The 14,250-nt window shown below is 43.0% G+C and overlaps 1 protein-coding gene across 1 annotated transcript in view; it reads left to right on the top strand.

Moving 5' to 3' along the window:
* Positions 1–7,968, top strand: part of CLEC4F (C-type lectin domain family 4 member F) — a 35,260-nt gene extending 27,292 nt beyond the window's left edge. Inside the window, exons 7-8 of the transcript XR_007151268.1 lie at positions 7,628–7,662; positions 7,905–7,968. The gene's annotated coding sequence lies outside the window, so the exon portion shown is untranslated. The remainder of the gene's footprint in view (positions 1–7,627; positions 7,663–7,904) is intronic.
* The last annotated feature ends 6,282 nt before the right edge of the window (positions 7,969–14,250 follow it).

Here is a 14,250-nt window from a genome sequence, read left to right as displayed (position 1 = left end):
AGTACAGTACAAATAACTTTTTTCCTGACCCATTTGAGAATAAGTTGCCAACCTGATGCCCCATCGTCCTTAATTAGTATGCATTTCCTATAAACGAGGACATTGCCTTACATGACCACAGTGTAGCCATCAAAATCAGGAAGTTAATGTTGTGGCGTTACTGCCACAAAATCCTCAGGCTCCATTCAGGTTTTCACAACAGTCTGAATGTCCTTTCTAGCAGAAGGACCAGCTGAGAATCATGAGTTGCATTTAATTGTCATGTCTCTTTAGCCTCCATCTGTCTGGAACATTTTGTTGGTCTTTTCATGATTTTTATGACCTTGACACACTGAAAGATTACAGGCCAGTTGTTTTGCAGAATATTTCTTGATTTGAGTTTGTCTCTTTCCCCCTGATTAGATTCAGATCTACATCTTTGGCGGGAACGGCATGGAAGTGATGCTGTTGTCTACCCATTGCATCTTATTAAATGGGGTACATTTTGATTTGTCCTGTTACTGAGGATATTCACTTCCATCACTTAATGTAATAACTTCCAGGCCTCTCTACTGTAAAGTTAACCTTTTTACTTTGTGATCCATATTTTGTGTGGAGGTGCTCTGAAGCTCTCTTGATATCCTGTTCTTCACCAACATTCTGTATCTATGAAACTTTTAATTTTGAAATAATTATAGATGCACAGGAAGTTACAAAGATAGTACAGAGAAGTCCCATGTACCCTTAACTTGGTTTCTTTCCCTCAATGACTGCATCTCCTGAAACTATAGTACAATATCAAAACAAAATCGATATTGGTACTATGTGTGTCTAGTTCCCTGTCATTTTATCACAAGTGTAGATTTGTGGAATCACCACTACTGTTAAGATCTAGCACGGTTCCACCCCCATAAAGCTCTCCTGCCTGCTATCATCCACTGCCCCCACATCTCCACTTTCTCTACCCACTGACCACCAGTAATCTGTTCTCCATGTCTCTGTCATTTGGGGAGTGTTCTATACTATATGGAATCATTCAGTGTGTATTCTTTAAAGTTTGGTCTTTTTACTTAGCACAGTGCCCTTTAGATCATCCCAGTCATTGTATTAAAAGTCTATTCACACCCCTCCCCCTTCATTGCTGAGTATTAGTCCATGGGATGGATGTGCCACAGTTTAACCATTGACTTATTGTAGAACCTTTTGGTTATTTCTATATTCATTTTAATGGTTTTCTATTTAATTCAGTAATTATTATATCATCATAATATCCTAGTATTTCATTATTTATTTTGTTATTCAAATTTTCCTCGTTGTGGCCAGTGAAAGCCCCATCAAGTGGGCTAACTTTCCGCTTGACCTGTCACTATCATTCTTTGATCATTTCCTTTCTGGCAGAAGATGTTCTGAGCTCAAGCATCATGTCCTTTCGCACCCCTAGCCCTGGAATGAGTCTTTCATCAAGGACACCCTGTGTGTAACTCATTTCTCCTCTCTGTGCTGTCTCCCCCATGCCTGGCTCTTCTCTTCACCCCTTTTGGGCTTTAGCACCTGTATTAGTTTGCTAGGGCTGCTGTAACAAAATATACAGAGTAAGTGGTTTAAACAATGTAAATTTATTTCTCGCAGTTCTGGAGGTTGGAAGTCGAAGATCAAGGTGTTGGCAAGTTTGATTTCTTCTGAGGCCTCTCTTCTTGGCTCGCAAACGGTCTTTCCTCTGCATGTGTGTGCCCCAATTTTCTCTTATAAGGACACCACTCATATTGAACTGGTGCCCACCCTCCATTTTAACTTAATCACCCCTTTTAAGGCCCTATGTCCAAATACAGTCACATTCTGAGGTAGGGGGTTAGGACTTCAACATATGGATTTTGAAGGGACATTATTCAGCCCATAACAACACCATGACTAGCTGCCCCTCCGTAAGAACCTTCTCCTTGGCTCTCACATTCCACTCAGGCCATCCCTCACCCCACACATGGGTGTCTCCTCATCCTGCTTGGACTCTGGGTCACCATGTGAGGTCACCTGCACATATTCATGCCTGTCTGATTTGGCATGGGCTGCTTCTCCCCATGCTATGCTGCCCTCTGCCTGGGCACCATCCTTGCCTGGCTTGGGTCTGGCTCCCCTTACCACACTGCCCTTCCAAGACCCCTCTCCTGCTGATTGGACTTCATCACTTTGCACTGAGCCTCCCCACTGTGTGGCCATTCCCCTCATCTGCTTGGTCTCTGACGTCCTGTATTAGGCCACCTCTATGTGTGGATGCCATCCTCACCCTGCTGGGTCTCCAATAGCTCACTCAAGGCCACCATGTCCCTCCCCCCATCTCACTGTGAGCTAACAGCATTAGGACTGAATTGTTCAGGATGGGAAGGGGGAAGTGATTTTTTTCTCTTTTAAGTGCCTACTGTGTGACTATCTTTCTGACTAGTTTTTTTCCTGGCTAATAGGTTTAACTCTGAGATCCTAATTTGCATGTGGCTTGAGCAATTATTCAACATCACTTTTACTAACTTTATAAACGCTTTCATTTTATAATCAGGAACCAATATGAAGTGAGAGGGACCAGGGAAACAAAGCTCAGCCTGACCTTTATTTGCCAAACACTTCTCATAAGGGGTCAGTGTAGTTTACATGAAGGAGTGAGTATATAGGGTTTCAGGATCCTGGCCAGACACCCTAACCAGAAACCTGGGGATAGTCCAATGATGTGACTCATTGGACTGAAATGCTTATGTACAGAGGGGCTTAGGATTTGGGACGCAGGCCTCCTCCAGCTTCAGTTTGCAGGAATGGCACCCTTCTTCCTGCCCTTGGAGAGGATCTGAGGAGTGGAATCCTGGTGCTGGCAGAGATGGGCATTTTTGGGGATTTGAGGATGGGGTCAGAACAGCCTGTGCAAGATCAACAACATTCCTGAGAGGCAAAAATCCCAAATGAAGTACATAAGAATCTGCTGATGGCAGGCATGGAGATTAACTTCTCGGGCCAGAGCAGGTTCACTTGGGGACTGAATCAGCAAGTATGTGTGCGAATGGAGAGGGCCCTGAGCCATGTGAAGCTGCAGCATCTGGCCTTGGTAGGAGTAGGGATCAATGTCAGGATCCTGGCAAGGCTCATTTAGGATTGGATTTTCAAGTGTAGGATTTTGCTGTTTTGGGATTGAGCATTGCTGGGTGGCAAGATGTTTACTGACCCACCATTGCTTATTTCTTTTGTTTGACACCTGTGTTTATGGTTTGAGCATTTCCTATCACGCAAGGCTCTGAGTTTTGTTCACAGTTGCCTATGATCCTGCAGAGGCTGTGTCCCTGGACAAAGGCCATCCTCTGTGTTGGAGTGAGATGCCAATTGTGCTGGGGTCAGAGGGACTCTGGAAAGGAATATGTGGATGAACATAAGTGCCTGGTCTGGGGCCTGGGTGTTCTGCCATCACACACTTCTAAAATTTTGGCCTGGTGTGGGAGTATTCCTTGGAAGAGTTTCTGAGAGGAAGAAGACTATGCGGATGGTAGATTTCCACTACTCCCTCTGCAGATTGTGGTAATCCGTGTGTGGAAATTAATCACTGGGAGCATTTCTTCTAATAGCATTTTAAGCTCTGAAATGGAATGATCTAACTAGCTGGGATGAATTCATTAGCACCTTGGGAAGGCCTTGAAGCAACTATCTCCTGTCTTCCCTCTCACATTTCTGCCAGGAACTGGCTCTATGTGATAGCAAAAATTCTACCACAGTATGGTGGTCTAGGCTTTTCCCTGGGAACCACATATGTCTGCCCTGGTGTTCACTGAGGCCTAGGGGGTATATTCTGATGAACGTAGCAGCAGAATATTTTAGAAACTTGCACTTCCTTTTGATGTGGTGGGTGCTCGCTGGGTTGTCGGCCCCCAGACACCTTGTTGTACCACCAGTTTGGGTGTTAAACTTTGCAGCCCTGGACCAAGAGTGCTGGGACTCTGAGTGTGGAGGCTGCTCTAGTGGTTGTGTTGGCTCAGGATGTGACTGTGTCTTCTAAATTCTGGGGGCTGAGGGATTGTTGCTGTGATGATATAGATGTTGGTTTTTTTCCCTGGAGCTTTGGAAAGGTGAGGTCTGGAGCATACAATCAGGATTCATCTAACCTCAGAGTGATGCCACCTCCAGTGGAGGGTTCCCCTGGATGCAGCTACTCAGGAAGAGATCCAAGCAGCACCCAAGGGAAACTCTTGAGTCCCAGTCTGACCAAGATGAGAAGAAAATGTTAGAGGAAAGGTGAATTTCTTCATGAAAATAAGACAGGGAGATTTCTTTTGTTGGAACTCTCAATCTTCTGTCCCCACGGAAAAATCAAACAAAAAGTGGGTTTTGTGAATGTGTGTGAGGTTTGGTATGTTTGACAATATGTCTACCTGGTGAGCTGAACATAATTTGAGAAAGCCAATAATTTTTATTTCTCTCATATGATGGGCTTGGTAGTTAAATTAGTTGAAGTAAGGGGTGCCTGGGTGCTCTGTCAGTTAAGTGTCTGACTTCAGCTCAGGTCATTATCTCGCAGTTCATGGGTTCGAGCCCCATGTTAGGCTCTGTGCTGACAGCTCTGATCCCAGAACCTGCCTCAGATTCTGTGTCTCCTCTCTCTCTACCCCTCCCCTGTTCATGCTCCGTCTCTCAAAAATAAATAAATGCTAAAAAAATTTAAATTAATTGAAATAAATCTTGATTTATTCTAGTGGACTTCTGGAGGGAATTTATAGGAGTTTTATAAAAGACCCAAACTCGTTGGTCCCACATGGATAGAGAGGAGGGTTGTAAGAATTGAGTGGAAAGGTCTCTCAAAGTTAGCGGCAGGATTCCTCTGATGTGCTGCTGACCTCCCTTAAGACAGACTGCTCTTTGGGTTAGCAGGAAGCCATCAAGTACTAGGACCACATAAGCCTGCCCCTCAGGGAGGTCAGTGTGTCCTCCTGCCCTTTCCCGTCTCCCCTTTTTCTAACCTCTGAGTTATCCAGAATGGGTTAGCAATGAAATGGACCCCAAAGACATCATTTTAAAGGCAGATCTTCTAGTGGGAGGGTAAAGGAACCATAAATATAGCTTGATTATTTTGGGGGGAACTCTTCTGGTCCTCTTTGGATCACTCCTTTTTTGGAAGACTTTCCTCCCAGGAATGTGTCCTTCCAGCAATGCTAGTGTGGAAGATGGGCGTGGGGCACCTGCCTCAGTGCTCTGAGGTGAGAAGAACCTAGGAGCAGAGTTTCCCTGCTTCATGCAATTTGGACCAGGCCCCCAAGGGAAGAGAAAGACCATGTGGGGCTTGGTGGCCAAAACCCTGCTCATTATAAAGGAGCTTTATTTGCTGGAAGATCATCTGTACAACTCTATGAGGTGGCAGGGCTGTGGTGACCATGCTGCGTTCTGATCTCTGGGTCCTGGCTGGATTTGCACACATCAAAGCAGGACTGACAATTGTGAGCACAATTTATATGGGAAGAAATATAACTTTACTTTCTACACTGTATTCTACTTGTTTTTGAGAACCTAGTAAAGACCTTATGACTCAGATGGTGGGAAGATTCTCTTAGCCCATTAAGGTCTATCTTCTTTGAGTAAATACTGTTACCAGTTTAATGTTCAGAATCCCTGTGGGACTCTTTGCCCCGTCTCCCCTAGGAGATCCTCTTGTCCTCCTTTGGGTACAGCAAGGAGTGTGTGTGCTATGGCTGGAGGCTGGAAGGAGAATGCTCATGTGTATTTCCCCAGCTAATCCTTAGGCCCCCAGTCTTGTTGAGCTGACATCTGTGGATGTCCATGGCCCCACTATGGCTTCTCTTCTCTAGGCCAGGCTCACTGGGCTGCCTGCCTTCAGAACCCAGGCATCTTCTTGTCTCCCTGGCTTTCCCACTCCTAGATGGGCTATGTAGCTTCCCTCAGGCACATACTTATAAATTCCTTCAGCCATGTGGTCACTAAACTGTGAGAGGCTACATTCTGAGAAGTGGGTACAAATCCTGGCTTTCCTCAGATTCTTTTTTATCTTTCTTGGGTTCTGTTCCCTTATGTAACTCTTCCCCAGGAAGGTGTGGTACAGGGGCCCTTCCCAGGGATTAGTAATCAGGCAGCTTCTACAGACAAGTTCCATCCCCTCCAAATAACTACTTCCTGCTATTTCAACTTTCATTTCCATTTTTGGTTGTAGGAAATCTTCTCCCACATCATGTCTTGCCTCCTCCCTGCTTTGTGACCACCGGAGCTGCCATCTGAGCTCTGGCCCACCAGAACCCACATGTTTATTATTCTCCCTTTCAACAAAGTCAGCTTCTTTCAAATGAGAACCTTGCTTTTCAGACTGTTGTTGCTGGGAACTGAAATATGAAGCTAAATGTGGACTTCTGGTTGGTATCTATCTACCTCAGTCCCTGGCTCCTCCCCCAAGTCTTGGCTCAGTGGGTGGAGGGAAGGTTACATTGGATAATATGTCAAACCATGCAGCTATACAACCAACAACAGGAGCACGCCTGCCTTATCAGAGGGGCTGAGCAGCAAGCTGGGTTTGTCCCTCAGACCACCCTCTTCCTAGACCTTCAACTGCTTAGATGAGGCCAACAGGCATTTTTTTTTTTAATTAACTGTGAGAATAAGGCAATATTGATAATCTTTAGCAAGTTTTCATATTCTGATACTTAAATACTACATTCCTGGAATTTTCTAGTTAACACTTAAATCCAAACTAAGACAATGATCTATAATACACTAGACTGTAGGCTATTGGAATAAATTATCTTTTAACTCTGGGTAAACCTAGCAATACATGAACTTATCTCTTAGGTTTAACACATTATAAGTATGTGAAAAGTTTAAAAAAAATTAAATGAAACTTTTAAAGCTAAATTTGAACTCAAAAAGTTAGCTTAATGTATAGTGGAAAGACTTGATTAAGAACAGAAAAATTATTGATACTTTGTGCTGGACACTATTCCTGGTGGTGTATACATAATAACATTGTAATTTTCATGACCACCTTGTGATGTATAATTATATCCATTTTACATGTCAGGAAACTAGAAAACAGAAGGAACTTGACCAATATCCAGTGGGTCAGTGAAGGATGGAATCAGAGCATATGTGTAATAGTGTTAAACTCTTTACTGCCTTTTGTTCTAAAAAACACTGACCCTTGAAATATAAATGAGAGTGGGCTAGGAAATAGGTAAATGTGTTTTTTATAACCTGAATTAAAGCATGTGACTGTAGTACTTTATTTTCCACAGTGAAAGATTGGAGTGGCTTTATTTTTAGTCATGGGTTTGGCTTTTTCTTCAGGTTGAGATTTCAGAATATTAAGACCCAAAGTAATCTTACCATCTTACTAAAACCATGGATGGAAATATACTAAAATGCTTCCAAATTTTTTTCTTACACAACTGAATTAAGAAATTATCACAGGGTATATAACACTGTGTTGTATTTCTTCTTATTCTACCATTGACATGTTTGAGGTTACTGTGTAGTCTTTATCACAAGTTTTAATGATCAATTGAATGGAAGGGTTTTCTAATTGGGGATCATTTAAGTTTTCAGTTTTTTGTTCTAATCAACATGGCAAATAGCCTGATGTATTTACCTCTTTCTATATTAAAAAAATTTTTTTATTTATTTTTAGGATAGATTCCTAGAAGTGGAAGTCCTGAGTCACAGGTAGGTACAATCTAGGACTTGCATGAGGCCAACTTATAATACCATCAGTTCTGAGTGCCGAGTTCACCATATCCTTGCTAACAGTGGGATCTATTAAAATGATAGAATTTTAATAGATAAAAAAATGATATCTTTAAACTTAAACATTTTTGATTACTAATGAAAAAATTTATATAGTTCTTTTGGGAACTATCTGTTATTATCATTTAGCCATTTATAAGGGACTTTCTTCTCTGTTTCAGGCTCCCCCAAGTATGAAAAGTGAAAAGTGCCAGCCCAGGGCTACCTTCTAGAGACAAATAAATGCAGTCTTGAAAGTCTTGAAGTCTCTTAAAAATTGTGATAATTCAAAGCTTTACAATTACCCTTTAAATGGCCTTGCTTGTCACACATCTACTCAATTCTTTTTCCTTAATTTCATGCTTAGAAGAAATAGGCTTCAGGGTCTTCAGCCTTCATGCTTATCCCCCAGCTCCTCTGAGGTTTCCATCCTTAACCTTTCAGGACCCATAGCTATTATCTTTCATTCTATCTATTTTCATCACTTGAGGAATAAGTGCCTATTACCCTTCTTGGGGAGATTAACTTTAATAGGAATATAAACTTAAGCTAGAAAAGTAAGGAGTGGTAAGCCTTGGCCATTGGCAGTGAGAATTTTCAAGGCTGTCTAAATACCCAGCTAAATCCATAATACACCTTATGCAAGTTAGACACCCAAGCACCTTGGCCACAGAGACCGTCTTCATCTCTGTAACAACTGCTCACAAAGACCTAGCACTTGTTATATGCTGTATCTGTTCCCATACTTTCCATATGTTCCCTTGTTCTTATAACAGTCCTATAAGATAGGCATGATTATCCCTGTTTTACAGGTGGATAAACCAAGGCACAGAAAGTATATAGTCTGCTTGGGCTGCCATAATATAATCCTGTACTGGGTGGCTTAAACAACAGAAATTTCTCACAGTTTTGGAGGCTGAGAAGTCCAAGATCAAGGCTGAACAGTTTTGGTTTCTAATGAGGTTGCTTTTCCTGGTTTGCAGATTTCTCTCTCTGGCCTCGCATGGTGGGGGCAGAGAGAGAGCAAGCAGTGTGTGTGCAGTCAGCAAACTCTTGTCTCTCTTCCTCTTATAAGGACACCAATCCTATTGGATTAAGGGCCCAACCTTATGACCTCATTTAACCCTAACAACCACCTAAAATCCCTGGCTCTTAGTCACACTAGGGGTTAGGGCTTTAATATAGGAATTTTGCAGGGCACAATTCAGTCGATGGTTTTTGGTGCCTGACTCCAAAACTTCATACCCTTAACACATGCAAAATACATGCATTCCATCTCAACATCCCCAAAAGTCTTGTTCCAGCATCAGTTCTAAATTCTGAAGTCCAAAGTCTCATCTAAATGTCCTCTAAATCATGTATGGTTGAGACTTGAGATATGATTCATCTTGAGGTGAAATTCTTCCCTAGCTGTGAACCTGTGAAACCAGACAAGTTATGTGCTTCCAAAGTATAATGGTGAGCAGGCCTAGGGCAGACATTCCCATTCCAAAGGGAAGAAATTGGAAAGAAGAAAGGAGTGATGGGTCCCAAGCAAGCTCCAAACCTAGCAAGACAATTCCATTATATCTTAAGCCGTCATAATAATCCTCATTGGCAGTGTCCCACCTTCCAGGTCCACTGTGGTGGAAGCCTCACCCCACACAGCTCTGCAGTGGCCCTGCCCCCTGAAGCCAGGAGGAAACAAACTTGGCCCCTGGGCCTGTGGTTAGAATGGCAGTGCTGATGATCTCTGAATCACGTTGGAGGTCATTCTCTCCTTTCCTGGAATAACAGTGTACTTTTGCAACCAAATAGTTTTGTGGTCTCCTCCAGTAGAATTCAAGAAGTTTAATAGCCTTCCTTCATTCTGTCCTGCTTTTTCTGTTCCCTTTAGTTCAAAATGGCACTGTCTTTGCTGGAAAAACCCATCTCTATTCCTGGCCTCTGCTGAGATGGCCGATTAGGTCCATGAGTTACACCCATGACCTCTTTATCAAATGGTTATTCAGCCACACCCTTCATACTCCCTTCAGAACAAGCTTTGTCATGTTTTGCAATGTAGATGGGCTGAGAATTTTCCCAGTCTTCAAGCTCTGGCTCCTTTGTGTTTAAAGAGTCTTCCTTTAATTCATCTCTCCTCTTGCATTTTGCTAGAAATAGTAAGAAGGACGCTAGTTGCACTTTCACTATTTTGCTTAGAAATCTCCTCCATTAAATATCTAATTTCATCACTTGTAAGTTCTACCCTATATGAAACACTAGGGAACAATTCAGCCAAGCTCTCTGCCACTTTATAATAAGGACTGCCTTTCCTCTGGAGTCGGGGCCTCTCTACCTCACCCTGATGACTCTTCCCTCTATGACCATGGTTTAGCTGTGTCTTTCTAGTCTGTAATAAGACTGTAAAACTTACTAAGGCTTGGTGTCCTATTTTGTCTGCATGACAACCCTGGATGGTAGGAGACCATTAGTTTTCTAGGGCCACCATAACAAAGTAGCCTGGCCTGGGTGACTTGAGCAACAGAAGTTTGTGTGAGATCAAGAAATCAAGGTGTCAGCAGTGTTGGTTTTCCTTTCTCCTTGGCTGTTGGTGGTTGACTTCTTCCTGTATCTTCACATGGTCTTCCCTCTATGGCAGCCTGTGTCAACATTTCCTCTTATAAAGACACCTGTCCTAGATTAGAGGACACCTAATTTTTTCATTTTTAATTATCTTATTAATTTACCTCATTATCTCTTTGAAGACCCCCATCTCCAAACATAGTCACATTCTGTGGTTCTGGAGGTTAGAACTTCAATGTAGGGATTGGTGGTAGAGGGCAGGTAGAGGAGCACAGTTCATCCCTTACCAGAGGGCAAGGGCTGTTACCCTTACTTTACAGCCAGGAAGTGAGACCTGGGGTCAGTCCTTTCTGAGTCCACCCAGTCACTGGAACTGAGACGAGCCCCAGGCCCTGGACTCCTAGTTCAGTTCTCTTTCCACAGCACACCTCAGCCATAGGGTTGGGCACACTTTTGCTTGTTGGGAGAGGGGCATCTTCAGGAGACCTAGACTTAGAATTTATCATTGGTCTTACTTTGAAAGCACTGTCATTCTCCAACCCCCCCTCCTGTCTTAAATTTGATTTCCCTAAAAGTAGGCCATGATTTATATTTTATTTGGGACACAAGGCCAGGAACCACTAATAGAGGAGTGGGAAAGTAATACAAGGAAGAAAAGCCAGACTATGAAACATGCATGACTGAGGAGGATACTACTGGGGGCCTCTGGGGCTCAGTCCTGCTGAGGCACTCTGGGAAACTGTGTACAGCATGCCTCAGTGGTGTCTTCCTAACACCCAGGAATGAGGGAGGTGGGCTATTCATAGATTCCCGATGGTCGTTGGTTGAAAACTGATCCCCTGGGGTGTCAATTCCTCCAGAACCTCTGGCATGCCCTGGGGAAGGCAACTGATAAGTATGCTTTGGCCTGGAGGGTGCTAAGGCACTGTATTGGTTATCTAAAGCTGTGTAACAAATTACCACGAACATAGAACTTAACACATTCATTATCTCACCATTTCAGTGGGTCAGGAGTCACACCTGGGAATGGCTTAGCTGGGTCCTCTGCTTTAAGCTTACTCTCAAGGCAGAAATCAAGGTATCAGTCTGGGCTGGGGTCTCAGCTGAAGGCTTGGCTGGGGAAGGATCTGCTTCCAAGCTTACATGGTTGTTGGCAGAGTTCATTTCCTCTAGGACTTTTGGACTGATGACCTCAGTTTCTAGCTGGCTGTTGGTCAGGTGTCACCCTAAGTTCCTTGCCATGTAAGTCGTCCTAGCATTGCTATTTGATTGATCAAAGCATGCAAACCAAGAAGGTGCTCGAGAAAGTCAGCAAGTTGAAGAATCTTATGTGATGCAATCACAGAAGTGGCATCCCATTCCCTTTGCTGTATTCCATTGGTTAGGAGCAAGTCACAGGTCCTGCCAGCACCTAAGGGGAGGGGATTACCCCAGGACACGAATATCAGGAGGTGGAAACACTGTGGGTGTCTGATATACTGCCATCTGCTCTCTCTATAAGTTATTGCTGGCCAGAAACATTTTTTGTCAAGAGACCTGGGGATTAGAAATAATTTTACTGCAAAAAAATTTTTTATTGCAAACCAGTCAGAAAATCTAATTTTAACCTGGCTATTGGAGGCTAGCCAAATGTGATTTTTTCTGGGTCTGACATGGTGTCTTCTATGTCCCTAGTTAAGGGCTAGGTAGCTTGAGCTTTTTGTGGTGTGGACTCTGAATTCTAGCGATCTTCCCAGGATAGCCTATATAGACAACTTTTGAAAATCCTTTTTTCAAGTCCCTTTGTTGGATTTCAAAGTGAATTTGGAATTGAGCAAGAACTTCAGGAACTTCAACTAAAATTCCATATAGGCTATCAATATGGAAATTTATATGTTGAAGTCTTGCTTCCTATCTGATATTGGAACAATTCCTAAAGCCACAGGATGGTGCTAATCTTTCCAGCACTTGTCACATTCAGGTGGCATCTAAGAGAAGCTGGAGGATTTATTTTTTTTTAAGACTGAGGAGTAGAAGAACAGAATCACTTTTTTGGGAAAAGAATGTATATCAGCCTATCAACTTTATCAGTGACTTGTACTAGTTCTAGTTCTGCTTTTTATTATTTTAATTTTTAGAGAGCATGAGTCGGGGAGAGGGGCGGAGGGGTAGAGAGGCAGCGGTGGGTGCGGGCATGGGAATCTTAAGCAGGCTCCACACTCAGCATGGAGCCAGATGCAGGGCTCAATCCCATGACCCTGGGATCATGACCTAAGTTGAAATCAAGAGTTGGATGCTCAACTGACTGAGCCATGAAGGTGTGCCAGTTCTACTTTTTAAAGTTAATTTTTTTGTCCCCTCCAAGAAGCCATGTGCAGGGTAGTGGTTAGGGCTCATAAGCTCTGGAGCCATATTGCTTGAGTTTGAATCCTGGCTCAGCCATCCACTAGCTGTGTGACCTCGAGCAAGTTACCTAACCTCTCTGTGCCTCAATCTTTTCAACTGTAAAATAGGAGTAATAATAGTACTGACCTTATGGAGTTCTTGTGAGGATTAAATGAATAAAAATGCATGTAAAGCCCTCAGAGCAGTGGCAGGAGCCAACAAGAGTTTGCAATTTAGTGTAGTTTAGTTTGAGAAAGCTAAATAATATATCATGAAGTGATATATTTGAGTGATGGAGATGACTTAAGGGGATTTATGAAGCCTGTTATTTCTGGACTAAAAAATTCTCTATTCTTTTTGAGTTCTATTTCAGAAAAGGGCCCACCATACCTATGATTTCAGGGCTCTGGAAAAGATGTTCCTGATTCCCTAGATATCATCACTCAGTACCAAATATCACTTACAAAATACATCTAAAATTAAATATATTGCATAGCCACTTGAAGTGTCTCAATAAACACATCACTTCCTGGTTCTGGCCAGACAGACCTTGGGTCCCATTAGCTGAATTGCTTGTAATTCTAGCAGGTTTTGACAGGTGAATGGGGAGAGGGCTTGTGGACTCAATTCTGAAAGTGAAGGGGGAATGAATGAGAAAGAGGGGATTGAGACTTGGGGGGGGGGGGTTGGAAGGGTTGGAAGAGCTACAGCAGAAAGACACAGTTTAGTGTCTCAGAATATTTTTCAGTTCTGGGGTTGTTGTGGGCATTTTCTCTTCTACATCACTAGTAACTCACATAGAGTGGCATTTTTTAAATGTTAGTGTACGAAGGAATTACTAGGGATGCTTATTAAAAATATGGATTCCTAGGCCTACCTCCAGAGATTCTGATTCTGTAGCAGCACTGTGGCGGGGTCTGTGGTTTTTATGGGAGTGTCTTAAGGCCATGGTGCCCTGGAACCTACAGGGAGCAAAGGGGCCATGAACTGGTTGGGGGAAATGACCAGGGGGCTTTTCTGGAAACCATACTTGCCCTGCATTCACATTTTTAAAAACAGAGTAAATGCTGATTGGGGGAGCTGGTGAGATTATGCGGGTCTAAAGTCCCAAGCAACCACTTGATATGCCTACTCTGAGGGCATATTGAGAAACACTGTCAGAAAGTAGAAGTGGGAGATGTCTTAGGTACACTGTCATTTTACAGAGTAAATGCCCAGAAAGGTTAAGTGACTTCATCAAGGTCACACAGCTAGTTATTGGCAGGTCTGAAACTGTAACCAAGTATTCTGTTCTCCATCCCCTTCCCCATTCACCATTCACTAAACACCTGTTCCCTCTGGAATGAGGAGAGGGGGTGAGAGGAGGAAGTAATGAGAATTGGAAGGAGCTGGGCTCACAGTTCCACAGAGTAGCACAACAAAAATTTTGCTCTAGTTGAAAATGGAGCTGGCAGAGGGATAATTTTGGCTCAGAATTCAAATGGTCAACAATTGCTATTAAAATCGCTAATAGTTAATTTTCTAAAGGCAGATGTCCTTCCCAGACAATAAACATTCCAGCTGCAAGACTTTTTTCTTCTATTAATCCCAGGGAGGATACATCCTTTAAGGGAGCTCACG

Source organism: Prionailurus viverrinus, chromosome A3 (assembly GCF_022837055.1).
Source record: "Prionailurus viverrinus isolate Anna chromosome A3, UM_Priviv_1.0, whole genome shotgun sequence".
Classification (NCBI taxonomy): Eukaryota; Metazoa; Chordata; class Mammalia; order Carnivora; family Felidae; genus Prionailurus; species Prionailurus viverrinus.
Note: the sequence above shows the minus strand (reverse complement) of the source record. Positions and strands in the feature narration are given on the sequence as shown.